This window comes from Rana temporaria, chromosome 1, assembly GCF_905171775.1.
Source record: "Rana temporaria chromosome 1, aRanTem1.1, whole genome shotgun sequence".
NCBI classification, from domain to species: domain Eukaryota; kingdom Metazoa; phylum Chordata; class Amphibia; order Anura; family Ranidae; genus Rana; species Rana temporaria.
Window position 1 is genome coordinate 198,224,242 of NC_053489.1, and position 19,834 is coordinate 198,244,075.

Consider the following 19,834-nt stretch of genomic DNA (forward strand, 5'->3'; position numbering starts at 1 on the left):
AGTATTTTCTTGCTCTAGAGTTTCATTGGTTCTTATTGAGTATAATGAGCTATAAAAAGTCCGAAAGGATTCCGCAATTTCAGACGTCCTATATTTCATATGACCGTCTTGGTTTTTTATTTTTTCTATATAGTTTTTTTTTTTTTTCCCTAGATACTCTGGCCAAATGTTTCCCTGGTTTGTTCCCCCATTTATACCTCTCTTTTCTAACATTTTTGAATATGTTCCTTGTTTCAACCTTCATCAAATCTCTGAGCTGGGCCCTCTTTAACACAATTGCTTGATATACTTCACCTTCTCCTCGCTCTTTATGAGTTTGCTCCAGGTCAGTTAGCTCTGTTATTAATTTTTTCATGTTTAGTTTTCTTATCTTTTTTTTCCCTGCTCCTATTGAGATTAGTTTCCCTCTAATATATGCCTTGTGGGCCTCCCATACAGTAGCCACCCTTACTTCAGGTGTATTGTTAAAAGTGAAATATTGATCCAAATCCATTCTCACTGTGTTATTTACCTCCGTATCCTCTATAAGTTCTTCATTTAAATTCCATGCTCCTTTTCTTTGCTCTATCTCTTTGAATCTAATTTTCACCATTACAGGAGCGTGGTCTGAGATTGTAGTTACCCCTATTGAGGTTTTAACTACCTCTTCCAGTAACTCGTGGTCTACCATTATATAATCCAATCTTGAGTATGTTCCATGCACAGAAGAATAATAGGTATAGTCCCTTTTATTTGGGTATGTAATCCTCCACGGATCTATTAAACAATAACTGTGCATTTTTTTCCCTAATAATCTGAGCTGTTTAATATTTCGCCTCAGTGCCCCGGACATGCTATCAAGTTGGTAGTCCATTGAGAGGTTGAGGTCTCCTGCTAATATTACCTGTCCTAGTTTAAAGTCCATTAAGACATTCAAAATCCCCCTCAGGTATTTATGTGGTTGGCTGTTTGGACAGTATATATTAGCTAGCGTGTATTTTTTTCCTTGGAGTACTCCTTTTAAGAACAAATAGCGACCCTCCGGGTCTACCTTCCTATCTTCTACTGTAAAAGAGATGTTCTTCCCTATTCCTATGGCGACCCCCTTAGCTCTCTTTTTTGGAGAGTCCCCATAGTACCAAGTGGGAACTGCCTGAGAATACAATCTAACATTAGAATCCAGTGTTATATGTGTCTCTTGCAAAAAAACTATTTCAGCGGAATATCTTTCGACCTCTCTTAATACCATATGCCTTTTTTCCGGGCAACTGAGGCCTCTTACGTTGTATGTTAAAAAATTTATATTTGTCATATCTTTTTTTTTCTGTCTTTCTCCAGTATGTATGTTCTTTCCTGCTGCTTGACACACAGATCTAAATCCCTATCCCCTCGCCTCCTAGTCTTCCCCTCCCTCCTCCCGCCCAAGCTCCTCCCCTTCCCTCCTAGACTCCTCCTCCCCCTCCCTGCTCCCTCCCCCCGCCCTCCCCTCCACCCATACCTTGCCCCCTTGTTCTTCATTTGGGGCTTTCTCATCCCCTCCCCCTCCCCCCCCCTCCCCCCAATCAATCCCTGACCCTATGGTCATTTAGAGCTTTTTCTATTTGGCGCTCCTGGCGCTCTTTTGCTCTTCAGGCTAAGGTGGAGTTCTATTTTAGCCCGGTCTCCTGTCCCCCAATACAGGGGAGGTGGGGAAGGAGTACTCTCTGGGTCCCCCCTCTCCCCAGTCCCGCTCTGGTAGTTTACTATGTTGACCCTCCCCATCTCCCTCCCCGCCCACCACCCCCCCTCCCCGGCTAATCAACATTAACAGTTTTTTGGTATTGGAATGCCCAGACTATGGCAAAATTCTGGTGTTTCCTCGATAAACCTCAGTCTTGCCGAAATGCCATTTTTCCTGCCTATTAGGCATGCTGGGAATCCCCAGTTATATTGAATATCATGCTCCTGCAGAACTCCCAGCAATGGTTTTAAGCTTCTTCTTCGTTTTAACGTCTCTTGTGACAGGTCTTGATAAATTTGTATATTCTGTTGGTCATATTCTAACGGTGATTTCCCTCTCAATTTTCTCCATAAGTGGTTTTTCTCTTCCCAGCTTTCAAAACGTACAATAATGTCCCTTGGGTAGCCCTGTGCTGTCTCCCTGAAACGTCTTATCCTGTGTGCTCGTTCTATTCTTAGTGGGGAAGTTGTTTCTCTCTCTAATATTGGATTACAGATTTTTCTTATTATTTCTGGGAGGTCCTCAGCCTGTGTCGTTTCTGGAACTCCGCGTATTCTTATATTCTTCCTTCTATCCCTATTTTCTTGATCTTCTAATTTATACGCCTGTTCTCGTTGGTTTATTTTTAATGCTTTTATTTCCTCTTCTAATTTTTTAACTGAGGTTACATTGTAATCGACTTTTTTCTCCACTTCTTCCACTCTTTCCAATATATGCCCCATATTTCTCTCCATTTTTTCCATTTGCGTTTTAAGTGATCTTTCTAGGGCAGCGAACATTCCTTCCATTTCCCTTTTTGTTGGCAAAAGTGTTATATCCTGCGTTTCTTCCTTATTTCCCTGTTCGAGGTCTATTTCTTTGTCTGTTTCTCTGTCTTGGTCTGGTCTAATCTCTAAGAGTGACCCTGAGAGTATTTCTGAGTCCGCCAAGGTATTCGCAGGCCCTTTTTTCTTATCTTTTTTCTTTTCTTTTTCTGCTTGGCCTCCTCTACCAATTGCTGGTTTTTCTATGTGCTGGTTATCTCCATTTGTCCCGTGGGTCACAAATTTACACATCGGGCCTGGGCTTTGACTTAAGCGGGGGACCTTAGGGATTGCCCCACCTTTCGCCATTTTCCCCCTTGTGGTCATCCTCGCACCTGAGTTGTGACTGCGTCACTTTAGAGAGATTTTATGGGAAGACCGTTTGCACTTGTGATAGGTGTTTACTGACCCAGACAATACCCTTTGCTGTTTCTTATATCTTAATTTATATTTGTTATAGTGTTACCTCAAGGACCTCCTTCTACGGGTTTTCAGGGCTCTATGGTCTGTTTACTTGCACTTGCTTTTACCGTTATATCCGCAAGGGATTTTTGAACACATTTTCTGCCGACTCGTCTGTATCCTGTAGATACTGAGGTATAACATGTAAAGAGAGCAGTATATGTTGCGTATAGCACTAAACAGTACCTTTTGATGTTTCCTTTATCACAGTTTAGGGTTGCTATGATTTTTCCGCTCTTTATCTTTGGCCTTGGATAAGAGTATCTGGGGCCACAAACAGGTACACTGGCCCCCCTCTTCTCTGCAACTCAGGTGCCCGTCTATCAAATATAGTGCGCACCCAGAAAAAAAAAAAAAAGTTCCGTAGGTCTCGTTTTGCGCGCAAAAAATAGTTTTTCACTGTGTTTTTAATTAGTCCCCATAGGAAGAGGGAAAGTATCAAGAGGGAGCCACCGGAGAGACTATAAAGTTACCGACATCTTTACAGACACTTAACATAACAGTGTTGAGCTCATGTCCCTTATAGCCCATTATTTCATGCTTTCATGTCAGTCAGTCCCATCCATTTGTCAATCTCCTCTGAAAGAGGTATCCCATTCGTATATTTCTTTTTCTTAGTTCATATATTTTTTTTAAAAAAAAGGGCATTTGTACTCACCACTTTAATGGATGGGGTGTGCTCATGAAATGTACTCACCAGTCCAATAGTTGTTTGACTAAGAGGAGCTTATGAGCTGCTACAGTGGGTTCCAGGTTACCTTCTGTACCTGATATTGTGGCTTTGTCTTTAATGATGGGGCCAATGCCCTACTTCGCTGGGCTGCAAGCTGCAGAGCCACAGGGCTGCGTGACGCCCCCCCCCCCCGGGCGGCGCGTGGCACACCTCCGCAGCTCCTCCACCCGCCCGCTCCGGAGAACCAGGCAGATCAGACCAGGCAGACCAGGGAGACGCGGCACCGCCCGCCACAACGTAACACCGCCGCACCGCCAGCCAGCCTGTCAGCCAGGGGAATTAGGGAAGCCGGGGAAGCCGCCCGCCCCACGTGACAGCCCGCTTGTCAGGTTAGTCGTTCGGGGAGACCCGTGCACGTCTGTTTCGGCCGGCCGGCCGAGAGCTACAATCCGGTGGGGGGGAGGAGGGAGGGGGGACTCTTCAGTGGAGGGAGCGGGGGATCCGGCTCACGCTCGTGTCAGCATCGGTTCGGAGCAGGGCTGGAGAGCAGGCATCCCGTCTAGCTACTCCTCCACCCTGACCGCGCCATCTCTAGGCTCCTCCCTCCGGCTCCCAGCCGATAGGCCATATTCTATTTGCAGTGTCCTGAATGTCTTGGTTGCAGGGCCAATTCGGATATCTGCAACAGTTTGGATACCTCTGTCCCCCCAGTGTTTGATGTTGAGATCAGGGATTAACAATTGCAGACCTGTTATAGGGAATGGAATGGTTTGGGGGTTAGGATCGGTCACAGGTTCCCCCATAAATCTCCCCCATGCTTTGAGAGCTGCTTTTATAGTCGGAGAAATGAGTGGGGGAATCCTTGCCATATGTGGGCTGGCTAGTAGTAGATTAGATATGTTAAGGTTTGGGCTCTGTGAGATTTCTAATGGCAGCCACCTCGATCGGCTTCCGCTCCGAAACCAAGATCTCAGTTGCGCTAGGATTGCGGCCCAATAGTAGTCCTTGAGGTGTACGTGTCCCACCCCCCCAGCCGATTTAGCTTTGACCAACTTGTAGAAGGCGCATCTGGCCTTCTTTCCCTGCCAGAGAAATCTATTTACCTGAGATTGAGCAGAAGAGAAAAAACTATCAGGGACTAATATGGGTAGATTTCTAAACAGGTATAGAAATTGTGGCAGGAGTATCATCTTAAATGCTGCTAGGCGCCCTGTCCATGAGGATTCAGTCCAAGAAAGCTCCTTAAGTTTAGAGGGTAAAGAAAGTAAGAAAGAGTGGTAGTTGGCTTCAGCTAAGTGGTCCGTGTCATCTGTCAATGTAATACCTAGGTATTTGATACCCTTAGTGCTCCAAGTATACGGGTATTGTTGCTTAATCCTGGTGGACAAACCCTCATTCAGTCCCAAACCTAAAATATACGATTTGTTTTCATTAACTTTATAGTATGAAACCTTGTTAAAGAGGCCCAGTATGCCTTGCGTTGCTGCTAACGATGTTTCTACATTTGTCATAATCATAATTACATCATCTGCAAAAAGACTGATTGAATGTTGCTCCTTGTTGATTTCAAACCCAGTTATTTCTGGGTGTGATCTCACCGATATGGCCAGTGGTTCCATTAATAAATTAAAAATTAATGGAGACAGCCATACCGGCGGACCTAACACAAGTTTTCAAACTTAATTTTCTGCCCTTGTTGTCCAAAACACGGGTCCTCCTGGATGGATGGCATAGGGGGTTTCATTCGTGGCTGGGGAGATCTAGCATCATCAAAATGAGTATATTACCCAAATTTCTGTATCTCTTTCAGACCCTCCCGATAGCAATACCCAGATCTTTCTTCAGGCAGGTACAGGCTCTCATTAATAAGTTTATTTGGGCAAATAAACGCCCAAGAATTAAGGCTCATATTATATCACTGGCCAAACGGGACGGAGGAATTGCGGCCCCAGATATTTTTAGATATTACCAAGCAACACTACTGAGTCGACTTATTGACTGGAGCCGACATACTGGAGAAAAGTTATGGCCGGGGCTAGAGCAGGACCAATGCGGTAGTATCCTACAGCGGGCAGCATGGTGTTACCGGGCTCTCCCAATAGAAATGAAAAGACATCCGCTGATAGGACCCACCTTGCGGGTGGCACACAAGCTATTTGTAAGGGGGATACTATCGACGGAGGACTCACCCCTTTTCCCAATTCTGGGAAATCCGCAGTTTGTACCAGGGTCATTGAACGGCCCCTTTAGTAAGCTAATGGAACAGGGGTGGTTCCAAGCATCGCATTTCTTGAGGGAGGGCGCTTGGATCCCCAGGCAGGAAATGGAGAGGAAAGACTCGCCCTATCAACTAGACTTTTGGAGATCTTTACAATTGTACCACTTCTTAGACACCTTAAAACCACCAGTTAGATACTGCCGAAGCCTGACATTGTTCGAGAGGTACTGTAGCGGGCAGGGGACTTTACGGCACTCCCTCTCAAGAATTAGTGTGTTACTTAATACTCCATCAGCGGACTCTCAGTTACCCTTCTTTAATAAGTGGGAACGGGAATTAGGAAGACCTTTTACAGAAGATCAAAAAACCAAGATAATAGGGAATATTTTCGAAACATCCATGTGTATAAAGACACAAGAGATGAATTATAAAATCTTGTCTCAGTGGTATCGGACCCCGGAGATTTTGAGTAAATGTTTTCCAGACATGATAGACAGATGTTGGAGGTGTGGGCGGGAAGGAGGAACCCTAATGCATATCTTTTGGGCTTGTCCTAAGATTCTAAGTTACTGGAGTAGGGTCCGGGAAATTACACAAAGATTTTGTAGGGAACAACTACCAACTGAATGGTCTTTTTTCATACTTCAGGATGTGGAAATATCAGTGAGGCGTTACAGGAAATCAGTGGTGTGCCATCTCCTGAACGCAGCCCGGGCTTGTATTCCAGGGCTGTGGAAACAGACAAGGGCCCCATCCATTAAGATGTGGCTTAATAGAGTGGAAAACTTGAACAGAATGGAGGACCTAGTATGGACCTCAAGGCAGAAGCGGAGGGTTTACTTGGAAACGTGGGCGGAATGGAACATATTCAGATATTCGGAGGAGGGGAAAGCCTTGATGGATGTAGACTGAAGGTGGGATGACTGCGGCGGGGTCCGTGGGGGGGAGACAGGCAGGGGCGTTGCCTTTTTCATTTATTTATTTATTTTTTTTTTTCTTCTCCTTTTTTTTTTTTTTTTGGGGGGTTTATTGGGTACTGGGGATGGGTTAGGGACTGGGGGGGTCAAGTAAAGTAAACAAGGAGATACAGGGGAAATGTCCCAATCATGGCGGGATTTTGGTTTCCCGCTATGAAGGGGACGGAATCGAAACGGGATATTAAAGGTGCTATCAGGGTGAGAGCCCCGACTTTTGAGGAGTGAGGGAGGGGAAAGAAACAGGGATAAGAACATTTAAAATGTAATTTGTTTTTCCTTCCCCTGGTTATAAATGAAGAATAATTTGATGGGGAAATGTTTTTTTGAAATGTGTGTTTTCTTTCCATGGGTAATTAAATGGATATTCCTGCTATATGTGATCAAAGGGGGTTAAACCAGAGGAATACCCCTCGGGTTTGGTTTCTTTTTCCTTTTTCTTTTCTTTGGATTGTACTCGCGAATCTCTGTTTTCCTTGTTGTTTAAAATCAAATAAAGGATGATTAAAAAAAAAAAAAAAAAAAATTAATGGAGACAGGGGGCACCCCTGTCTCGTACCATTGGTTATAATGAATGGAGCTGACAATATACCCGACATATATACCTTAGTCGATGGTTTAGAATATAAGGCCTGGATTGCTGTGAAGATGTTACCACTAAACCCGAACGACTCCAGAGTCCTAGATAGGTACAACCAATGAATCCTATCAAAGGCCTTCTCCGCGTCTAAAGACAGGAGCAGAGAAGGCCTCCGCTGCACCTTTGCCAAGTGGATTATATTGACCATCCGTCTCGTGGCATCAGACGTTTGCCTATTTTTTGTGAAGCCCGATTGATCAGGGTGGATCAGCTCGGGCATAATGTCCACTAATCGAGTGGCAATTAGTTTGGCGTATATTTTGAGATCTATATTAAGAAGCGAAATTGGCCTAAAGTTTGCTGGCGAAGTGGGATCCTTGCCTGGTTTTGGTAAGGCTACTATGAGGGCTTCTAACATTTCAGGAGGAAAAGAGGCAGAGGCAGCCGCCGACTGGAACATCTGTACTAAGCATGGTGTCAATAGAGACTTGAATTCTTTGTAGTATTCGCTACTAAAGCCGTCTGGACCAGGTGATTTGTTAATAGGTAGTGAGTCGATAGTTTTAGAAATTTCGCTGTCGTTGAAGGGAAGATTAAGAAAATCAAGCTGGTCTTTTGATAACTGGGGGATGTCTATATTCCCTAGAAATTTGTCTATAATCTCAGGTGTTGGCTGAAAAGTGGACGAGTCATCTTTAAGGTTGTACAGTTTCCCATAATAGCAGCTAAAGGCGTCGGCAATTTTTTGGGGGTGGGTCACCTTTTGATCTGAATCTGGATGAATAATAAATGGGACCTTTGTTTTATACCTGTGTCCCTTAAGGGCCCTAGACAACAGCTTGCCAGCCTTATTACCCGAAGCGTAGTAGGTCATCCTCAAACGTTTGGAGGCTCGTTCAAAATTTTCCAATAGGTGGAGTCTAAGATTATATCTAAGTTTGGTAAGTTGGTCAGATATTATGCTAGTTGGGTTCTGTTTATTCTTGACGTCTAAATCTGAAATTTGATTCATCAGTTCCGTAAAACGTTTCTGCCTCTGTCTCTTATGCCTCGCCCCTATTTGGATGAATATGCCTCTCATGAATGCCTTGTGGGCATTCCAAACTGTGAAAGGGCTTTGCACAGTGCCTAAATTGGTCTCAAGAAATTCGGCTAAGTGGGTCCGTAGGCGGTCTCTAATCTCCCCGTCTTGCAGCAGGAAGGTATTGAGTCGCCAAACCGGAGCACGGCTACAGGGAGCAGAGTCAGCTAGCGATAGTACTACAGATGCATGATCACTCCAGGATATATCATTAATTTTAACTGACTGAGCCTGAAATAAGACCCTCTGCTCAACTAAAAATAGATCAATTCTCGTATAGACACAATGTGGGGTAGAAAAAAACGTAAAGTCCCATTCGTTGTCGTGCAGGCAACGCCAAGCGTCGTAGAGGTTGTTTTTGGTGATTGGTAGTGATAGTGCTGGAAGGTGGCGTGTGGAAGAAGTAGTAGAGTCCATAGTCGGATCGGGAACCATGTTGAAGTCTCCGCATAGGATAAGTAGCCCTCGGTGGACTCTTTGGACTGTCCTCATCAATTTGTTGAAGAAGTGCACCTGGCGCTTGTTGGGTGAGTAAACGTTGACTATGGTGTAAGTTGTAGAGTCTATTTCACATATCAAAATCAAAAATCTTCCCATGGGATCTCTGATGGTGTCATGTAGCTTGAAAGCAACAGTATCCCTGATGGCCGTCATTACCCCCTTGGTTTTGGAGTCTGCATTGGCCATAAACACATGTGGGAAGCTCCGGTGGGAGTATTTTGGAGGAGACTTTGCACAGAAGTGCGTTTCCTGGGCGCAAATAATGTCGCAGTGGTGTGTAAGACCTTCTTTCCAAAGGGACTTCCTTTTAACTGGGTGATTAAGCCCTTTAGTGTTCATGGATAGTATATTAAGTGGCATAGCGGTTAAGGGGGGTAGGTGCTACGAGACAGCATAGGGTAGTAGTAATAGGTCCTGTAAAGGTCAGCACTACCACACCTGGGTAGGCGACGTGGTTGTAGATCAATGGATGAAATGGTAAAAAGAGGGTACTCACATGGCCAGGTGCTTGGGGTGGGCTTAGTTGGCAGTAGATCCTGGGAGCACGTTCTGTAGCGACCTTTGGTAAAAGTCCGTGAAGCTCCGTTCGGCATCCAGTGTAGAAGAGAAAAGGAGATCTAGGCAATGATTCAAAAAGTATTGAAAAAAAAGAAAGAAAACAGAAAAAACAAAACTTTGTTAACCATAACATTGCTGCTGCAATCCTGGCAGCAGCCACACAAAAAGATAATTCCTTTCCGCAGCAGTTTGCTGCAAATTGCAATTCGCAATGGGGGGGAAGTTCAGGACAAACTGAGTCGGTTCCGGGTATAGGGAACCTAGGTGTAGTTAGGGCCCATAGACCACATCAAATGTGCGACTTGGCATTCCTGGCCGTAACCTGCCTCCATTCGGGTTCCACCCGGCGGGGGTTACGGTCTGGGGTAGAGCCTTCAGCAGTGTCAGGTAGAATACCCCAGTCTCTGAGCAGATCAAGGCCTTTTTCTAAGGATGTAATTATAAAGGTGCGATTGTCTTTGGTAACAGAGAGCTTAGTTGGGTATCCCCAGCGGTATATGATCTTATGGTTGCGGAGCACTTTGGTTACTGTATTCAAGTTCCGCCGTTTCATAAGTGTGTATTGAGATAGGTCTGCATAAAACTGTAAATCCTGGTACTGCTGAGGGATAGAATCATGCCGTCTCATCACCTGCATAAGTTGCTCCTTGATATGGAAAAAATGCAGTCTTAGAAGTACATCCCTGGGGACCAGCTCAGGGAGATGGGAAGGTTTGGGCAATCGGTGGATTATATCGATAGTTACATCCAGATCCACTAGTTCCGGTATAAGAGCCTTAAACATGGTGGAGTAGTATTTACTTAGATCAGTCTGTAACACCGATTCTGGTATACCCCTAATCTTCAGGTTGTTTCTCCTGGATCTGTCCTTTAAGTCCGCTAATTTCGCTTTAACCCAGTCAGAGTCTGCATCCTTGCCTTCATTCGCATCCACCAGATCATTTATTGTTGTGGCATACTCCTCCATTTTTGTCTCTATGTGATCCACCCTCCTGCCCATTTCTTGTATATCTTTACCCATGCGGTGCATGCAAGACGCCATATCTGACTGCAAAGTGCTCCTCAGAGATATTAACATGTCCTTCAGGACAGTATCGATGACAGGTTGGTTCTGCGTGGGGAAGGAGACTATAGAATCGGGTAGATCCCTCGTGTCCTCCCCAGAATCTGAGGCCTGGCTCCCATCCAGGCTTGCGGCCTTGCCGTATCCCCCATCATCCAGCCTGGGTTTAGATTTAGCTGGGCTGCGGGTGGTCGGGGTTGAGGGAGTAGATAGTGCTACATCTGGGGATAGCAGGATTTGATTACGAGTACCTGCTTTTGATGTCTTCCTCTGCGAGGATGTATGTGCAGGCGAGCAGGCCCCGGCGCCATCTTGGATTCCGGCTCTTCCGTGCGGAATGAAGAAGTCTGTTAGCCGTTGCGGCCTCCGGACCGTGTGCCGCTTCCCCGTCATGGCTGCTAATCATCCGGGCAGGCTCTCCAGGTAGGTGGGAGAAGAATTGGGGTCTCTCTTGGGCTGCTAGATGTCGCTCAGGGTCCCGATGTTCCGGAGCTCCGGTCTCACGCGTCCATCCGGCTTGCACGCTAAGCCACGCCCCGCGGAGTGCAATTTTAAAGCATGACATGTTGGGTAGAAATTTACTCGGTATAACATTATCTTTTACAATATATAAAAAAAAAAAAAAAATTGGGCTAACTTTACTGTTGTCTTTTCCAAAAAAAAATGCGCTTGTAAGACCGCTGCGCAAATGTGGTGTGACAGAAGTATTGCCATGACTGCCATTTTATTTTTTAAGGTGTTAGAAAAATATATATATAATGTTTGGGGGTTCTAAGTAATTAAAAAATTATATCATACAATCACATATACCCAATCCTATATCCACAGTTGAACCAGAGGAAGGTGAAAACCCCCAGCAAAGCATGATCCAATTTGCTACAGCAGGGGAAAAAAATTCCTTCCTGACCCCCTGAGAGGCAATTGGATTTTCCCTGGATCAGCTTTACCTATAAATATCAGTACCCAGTTATATTATGTACATTTAGGGAAGAATCCAAGCCTTTCTTAAAACAATCTACTGAGCTGGCCAGAATCACCTCTGGAGGGAGTCTATTCCACATTTTCACAGCTCTGTGAAAAAACATTTACGTATTTGGAGATGGAATCTCTTTTGCTCTATGCATAAAGAGTGCCCCCTTGTCCTCTGTGTTGACCGTAAAGTGAATAACTCAACACCAAGTTCACTATATGGACCCCTTATATATTTGTACATGTTGATCGTATCCCCCTTAATCTCCTCTTTTCAAGTCCCTATAAGCCAAGCATGCCTAGCCTACTGGTATATGGCTGTCCCCAAAAAAGGCCATGTTTACTGACCAGGAAGTACAGGAGGCTAAAGAGAGGAAGAACAAAAGAGTCCCTGTGGTTACAGGAGTGCAGATGTCCACAGGGGATAACAGAGACTGGTGTCTTACAGGAACATAGTCAGTCGGACGTGCAGGTGGGTCAATTCAGGACACAGGCAAAGGCATGGTCAGCAAACAGGCAAAGGATTGGTCCAGGCAACATGCAAAAAATGTTTAATAAACTGGCCTGTGTCAGTACAGGAGGCAGGTAGAGGCAACACTGCACTGGTGTGGTGGTTGAACAGGAACATGTTGCTGGCCTACACTGGTGTGGTGACACTGCAACTGGTGTGGTAGTGATCAAGGACAATATGACTGGTGTAGCCATGATCAGGGACATTGTAACTGGTGTGGTGATGATTAGGGAGAATATGACTGGTGGGGCGGTGATCAGGGACACTGTAATTGTTGTGGCAGTGATCAGGGACAATATGACTGGTGTGGCGATGATCAGGGACACTGTAACTGGTGTGGTGGTGATTAGGTAGAATATAACTGGTGGGGCAGTGATCAGGAACACTGTAATTGTTGTGGTGGTGATTAGAGAAAATATGACTGGTGGGGCGGTGATCAGGGACACTGTTACTGGTGTGGTGGTGATTAGGGAGAATATAACTGGTGGGGCGGTGTTCAGGGACACTAATTGTTGTTGCGGTTATTAGGGACAATATGACTGGTGTGGCGATGATCAGGGACACTGTAACTGCTGTGCTGGTGATTAGGGATAATATGACTTGTGGGGCAGTGATCAGGGACACTGTAATTGTTTCTTTTTTTTTTAGGGACAATATGACTGGTGTGGCAATGATCAGGGACACTGTAACTGGTGTGGCGGTGATTAGGGAGAATATGACTGGGGGCAGTGATCAGGGACACTTTAATTGTTGTAGCGTGTTGTGTCTGCATTCGGATCTGTGCACCCACTTCTATAGGTAAAGCTCTCTGGTGGATTTATGTGCAACAAAAGGTGGCTCAGCACAGAGAACCTGTCTCAGCACCTGTCTGAATAAGCCCTTTGGGGAATGTATCAAAACTAGAGCAGACAGAATCCTGTGCATGGCAACCAGTCAGCTCATAGCTTTTTTTTTCAAAGCTGAACAAGCTAAAGATAGAAGCTGATTGGTTGCCATGCGCAGCTGTTCCAGATTCTGACTGCACCAGTTTTGATGAATTCTCCTCACTGTGTTTTGCTTTTCTTACTTCTGACTACTGCATTCTAAGTACAGCACATTCTTTGTTAAAGTGGATGTAAACGCACAAAGTGTTTTTCCTTCATGCATATGAAGGTAAAAAACCTTCTGTGTATAGCAGCCCCCCCAGCCCCACCTAGTATTTACCTGAGCCCTTCTCGATCCAGCCATGTCCACGAGAGCCTTGGCCCCCCCGGGGACTCGCACTCCTGATTGGCTTTCAGCAGCAACAGGAGCCATTGGCTCCCACTGCTGTCAATCACAGCCAGCGAGCCAATCATGAGATAGAGTGGGCTGGGGAGAGCCACGGCTCCATGTGTGAGTAGAAACACAGAGCCGCGGCTTGGGAGTGAATCTGCTTGGGTGCCCCTAGGGCAGGGGTGCCCAACCTTTTGAAGAGCGAGGACCACTTAACTAACTTGGTAACCAGTCGAGGGCCACAATGAGCGGAGGGGGCGGATGACAGGTCACGGCTACGCTATGGCCCTCCGATCCGCCCAGACAAAAGGGTACGAACCCCCTTCTGTATTTCAGATTGGAGGTAGGTGGGTGTAAACAGACATCTGTTGCTCTATACAGGTGAATTGAGGGTCCCATTTTGTTGGGCTGATCTTGTGAAAAGGGCCCAAGACTGCTTTCACACTGATGTTCTGTGGTTTACTCACAACGCGGGTTCAGCGTAGTGCACATGTGTCTATCCTGCGGGTTAGCTGAACTTTGCCAAGGACTCCGCCTGTGGCAAAAGCCGGCATTGTAGAGGAAGCATCGGCTTATGGGGCTCTGCTCCGCAGCCGCTTTCTTCCTCTACCACCAGCTTCATTCACAACACTGATGCTGTGGTATGGCGATCTCGGCTTTCCAACCCACCATTCCAGAGCAGGAGGTCGTGGGCCACATCAGAGGGCTCCCCGGGCCACTTGTGGAAAGGGCCAGGGGCACCGGCGAGGGACCCGATAAGAGGAGGATCTGGGCTGCTCTGTGCATAACCTCTACACAGAGCAGGTAAGTATAACATGTTTGTTATTTAAAAAAAATACTTTAATATCACTTTATAGGGGTTGTAAAGGTACAATTTTTTTCCCCTAAATTGCTTCATTTACCTTAGTGCAGTCCTCCATTACTTACCTCATCCATCGATTTTGCTTTTAAATGTCCTTATTTCTTCTGAGAAATCCTCACTTCCTGTTCTTCTGTCTGTAACTCCACACAGTAATGCAAGGCTTTCTCCCTGGTGTGGAGTGTCGTGCTTGCCCCCTCCCTTGGACTACAGGAGAGTCAGGACGCTCTCTACGTTGCAGATATAGAAAGGAGCTGTGTGTTAGTGGGAGTCCTGACTCTCCTGTAGTCCAAGGGAGGGGCGAGCACAACACTCCACTTATGACTCGAACATCGGGCTCATCCCTACATATTAAGCATAGGATATAATTATCAATACTCAAAGGGGAGGGAGGGGAAAGGAAAGGAATAAGGGGGAGGGAAATTAACAACAATAATAAAAAATGCATACCCATCATGACAGGAATCATACTCTGCATGATGTGCAGTTTAATTTTAAATAAAAAAATAATATATAATAATATAATAATATAAAATTTAATAAAAATGTATTATAAAATCAATCAGTTAATCCAGTTACTTTTGATTTTTCACGTTCGTGTCCCATAGACTTTAACAGTTAGTTAGTCAGTTAATCAAGTTACCAATGGTAATCCATGACTTGTGTGTATGTATACATGTGGGTGTGTGCATTTGAGAATGTGTGTATGTACACATATATATGTATTTCATATAAAACTAATAATGGATAAATAATAATTTTTAATTAATGAATTATTCATTTTTAATGATTAACTGATTGTTTTTATAATTCATTTTTATATCTTTTACATTTCTATTTAAAATTAAATTGCACATCATGCAGAGTATGATTCCTGTCATGATGGCTATGTATTTTTTATTATTGTTGTTAATTTCCCCTCTCCTTTAGTCTACTCCTTTCATTTCCCCTCCCTCCCTCCCCTTTGAGTATTGATAATTATTTCCTATGCCTTCAACAGATTTAATGTTTTGCAATAATAGATTTATTATTATTGATTAGTCCCATAATGATATTTGCCTGATAATCATGTGGTTTAAATTGTTCTAAATTGGAAATAATGTTAGCGTACAAGTAAGGCAGGATACATATCTACTATAAGTACTGGGACAGCTGGTTAAATATCCAAAATAACCTCTAGTGTTGAGCTTGTTGAAGACACTTACGTTCAATTATTGAAAAATACAGCGCATCTAAAAGGTGCTATAGTAGTAATAGTGCAAAGGGTAACAGCTATAAACATGACAACTTACTATGTTCGATATTGAGACTGATGCCCCATACACACGATCGGAATTTCCAATGGAAAAAGTCAAACTGACTTTTTCCATTGGAAATTCCGACCGCGTGTATGTCCATCAGAGTAATTCCATCGGAGCTTACATAGAGAACGGGCCAGATTCACAAAGAGATACGACAGTGTATCTCCTGATACGCCGTCGTATCTCTGACTTAAACTGGTCGTATCTTTGCGCCTGATTCATAGAATCAGTTACGCATAGATATGGCTAAGATCCGACAGGTGTAACTGTGTTACACCGTCGGATCTTATTTGTAATTTAAAAATGGCGCGGGGGCGTTCCCGCTGATTTACTTTGAATAATATGTAAATCAGCGAGATAGCAAATTCACGAACGTACGCGGACCCGACGCAGTGTTGTTACAACGTTTCCGTAGCGGCTTTCCCGGCGTATACTTACCCCTGCTTCTATGAGGCGCAGCCAATGTTAAGTATAGCCGTCGTTCCCGCGTCGCTTTGGAATTTTTTTACATCGTTTGCGTAAATCGTTCTGTAATACGGATGGACGTCGTTTACGTAAGCTTCGAAACCACTGACGTCCTAGTGACGTCAGTGGGAGCAATGCATGCCGGGTAAATTCACGGCCTGCGCATGCTCATTTAAATCGGCGCGGGGACGCGCCTGATTTAAATAGTACACTCCCCCTAGCCGCGGAATTTGAATTCCACCGGGGGATTTGCGATACGCCGCCGCAAGTTTGGAGGTAAGTGGTTTGTGAATTACCATAAAAAAAGAAAAAACTGCGCTAGTTCAGAAATAAAATGTCTAGCTGCTACATACAAACAAACAAAGCCAGCAAGAATAGTAAACAGAAAATGTAGCGCTAAAAACCGAAAACTCCAAAGTATGTGATACCATGTGAGATGACAAGGTAAGTATAAAAATGCATATACATAAACCACTGACATATAAATATAAATTGCTCAATCAGTGCTTGATGCAAAGAAAAAAGTCTATATTTCAAAGTAGAAAAAACATCAATTGGGTGATGGGTGCAGGGAAAAAACAAATGAGCTGCTATCCGTTGATTGGGATACAACAGGTGCACAAGTTGTCTGTAGCACTCTATGAGGATCACAATCACATCGAGGTAGGTAGTGGATGAAATACGCTTACCGGATGGGTTGGACTCTACTACTGTACAGCAAAGAGTCAGCCAGACATAGTGGTCTTTGGAAACCGGGACCACTCAAACCGGAATGGGACCATAAGCGAGACTGGGACTTCAAATTGACGTGGACGACAGGAACCAGCAGAGCTTGAATGGTGTGTTGGATCAATACCTTGAATATAATCCTTAGACCAACAGTCAGGAGATGCAGGGCAGGATGTTGCTAAAGCTCTCAGGAAACCATGGAGTGGATGATATGAAATGGAAAAAGAACTCCAATAGTGCAGGTCAACGTTGCCCCTGTTGAAGGCTTACTTAGCCGAAACGCGTTGGGTATTGCTATTGAGCACCCCACATTGCCATTATCTGTACGTGATCACTTTTTATCTTTGTCATATTTACCTATGACTTTTTACAAATAAACCTCATTGGTTTTAATTGACCTGCACTATTGGAGTTCTTTTTCCATTTCATATCATCCACTCCATGGTTTCCTGAGAGCTTTAGCAACATCCTGCCCTGCATCTCCTGACTGTTGGTCTAAGGATTATATTCAAGGTATTGATCCAACACACCATTCAAGCTCTGCTGGTTCCTGTCGTCCACGTCAATTTGAAGTCCCAGTCTCGCTTATGGTCCCATTCCGGTTTGAGTGGTCCCGGTTTCCAAAGACCACTATGTCTGGCTGACTCTTTGCTGTACAGTAGTAGAGTCCAACCCATCCGGTAAGCGTATTTCATCCACTACCTACCTCGATGTGATTGTGATCCTCATAGAGTGCTACAGACAACTTGTGCACCTGTTGTATCCCAATCAACGGATAGCAGCTCATTTGTTTTTTCCCTGCACCCATCACCCAATTGATGTTTTTTCTACTTTGAAATATAGACTTTTTTCTTTGCATCAAGCACTGATTGAGCAATTTATATTTATATGTCAGTGGTTTATGTATATGCATTTTTATACTTACCTTGTCATCTCACATGGTATCACATACTTTGGAGTTTTCGGTTTTTAGCGCTACATTTTCTGTTTACTATGTTTGTGAATTACCCACTTGCCTCTCAAACTTGCGGCAGGGTATCTTAAATCAGATAGATCACGCGGATCTAAAGATCCGCTGATCTACGTGATTCTGGCCCAACATGTTCTCTTTTCCTCCAATGGAATTCCGTCGGATTTCCAATGTGAATTTGGTCGGACAAAGGTACGATCCTGTGTACGAGACATTAGTCTCCACATTTTGAATTTTAAGTAGTACATAATATGTAATGTTAAAGTTAGTATTATTTGGTTTCTGAAACAAGGTATTGGTTATACTGCTGGGTCTACTTTGAATGACCACCTTCTGGGTCGTAAAAGTAGGCATGTGCAAAAGGGAAAATTTAGTTTTGTTTCGTTTTAATTCGTTATTTAATTAATTTCGTTAAGTTAGGTTCGTTACATGTGTTAAATTCGTTTTCAGAACTCGTTCGTTTTCGACCGAATTTCGAAAAATCCGGTCGAATTCGAAAATTCTCTCTTCGAATATAATTTCGAAATTCGATCGGAATTCGAAAAAAAAAAAAAAAAATTTGAATTCCGATCGAATTTCGTCCGCGGGTTTTCGATTCGGAATCGAAAACGTTCGGATTCGGTAAATTCATTAATATTGCAATTCGGGAATTCGTATGCATCCGAATGTCCGAATAATGAAAAATTTGGCCGAATTTCGATTCGGAACGAAACGAAATGCACATGCCTACGTAAAAGCAGTTCCTAAGACTGTAACTAGCAAGCCTGATCACAGTATGCTCCCAAATGGGGTGACAGGCTTCTCCTTTAAATATCAAGGACTCAACCCATTCTACTGGGAACCCTGACATATCATATGATCTCAACTGCTGATGTACCGAACCAAAGATACTCAGTTTTACTTTTACTTTTTGCTCCAAGTAATCTGTATTCTTTTCTGTACAACTACTTTGTATACAACTTGTATGCATGTTAACAGTATATGGCCCCATACACACGATAAAATCCATCCGCTGAAAAATCCCAGCGAATGGGTTTCAGCGGATAGATCCTATGGTGTGTACGTTCCAGCGTATACTTTTCCGCGGATATTTATCCGTCGACTCGCTTTTCAGCAGATCGAATATTTGCTGACATGCTAAACAAATCTATCCGCTGCGAATCTATCCGACGGACAGATTCGTTGGTTAGTACACAATATCCACGGATAAAAACCCCGCGCATGCTCAGACAAAATAAGGGGATGGGAGCACTCGTTCAGGTAAAACTCTTGTTTGTTTGTGATATGGCACATTCGTCCTTTTAAATATCTAGTGTGTCGTTTATTGCCTCTTGTTTTTTCGGCGTTCTCTTGCTAGAATAAACCCGTTCTCTTGCTGATGCTATCTATTCAGATGTTGGAACTTTCTTTTTGTCCTCCACATGTCTATGTTTCTGTTTTTTTTTTTTATTTAATGTTGTTTCTTTTTTTTCTGTTTTTTTGTTTTTTTGTGCAATTTATGTCACCATTGTTTTTTCTTGCACATTTTTTTTTTTTTTTTTGTCAAGTTATGTTACCATTTATTTTGGCGTGTGTTTTTCCTTTTTTGTTTTACCAAGTTGGTACGCCAAATGTACCCCCCCCCCCCCAAGGAGTTGGTGTCCTTTCTAAATGACACATATTATTTGCTAAAATGTTTCATGCCTAATCACCACAGTATTAAAACACAATAGACAAGGTATTTCAGTAAATCAAATAACCATTTATTTTGGCCATAAACAAAAATAAATTACCTAGAACGGCAGTACTTGATGAGATAGCAACATACATGCAGACTTGTGTTCCAGACTGCACAGGCAACATAGTCAAGGAGAAAATGGCAAACCTTGAGGACCACATACCGAGAACTAAAAAGAACAACCACAAAAACAAAAACCAGGAGCAGCAGCAAGTGAGCCAATGGAGCTCAGGCTGTGGTAGTCCAAAAAGACCAAAGTTTTTGGGGGATCAAATGGAAGGCCGGGAATCATCTTCTCCTGTTCCTTGTAACCCTCCTTGCAGCCTGCATTGCAGCAGATCTTCCACGGACCCGTCCACGGCCCCTTGCAGGTGGGGATGATGTGGCAGCAGGAGGAGTTAGCAGGTGTTGGGCAGGATGGGCCGGGTCACTCAGCTCAGTGTCATT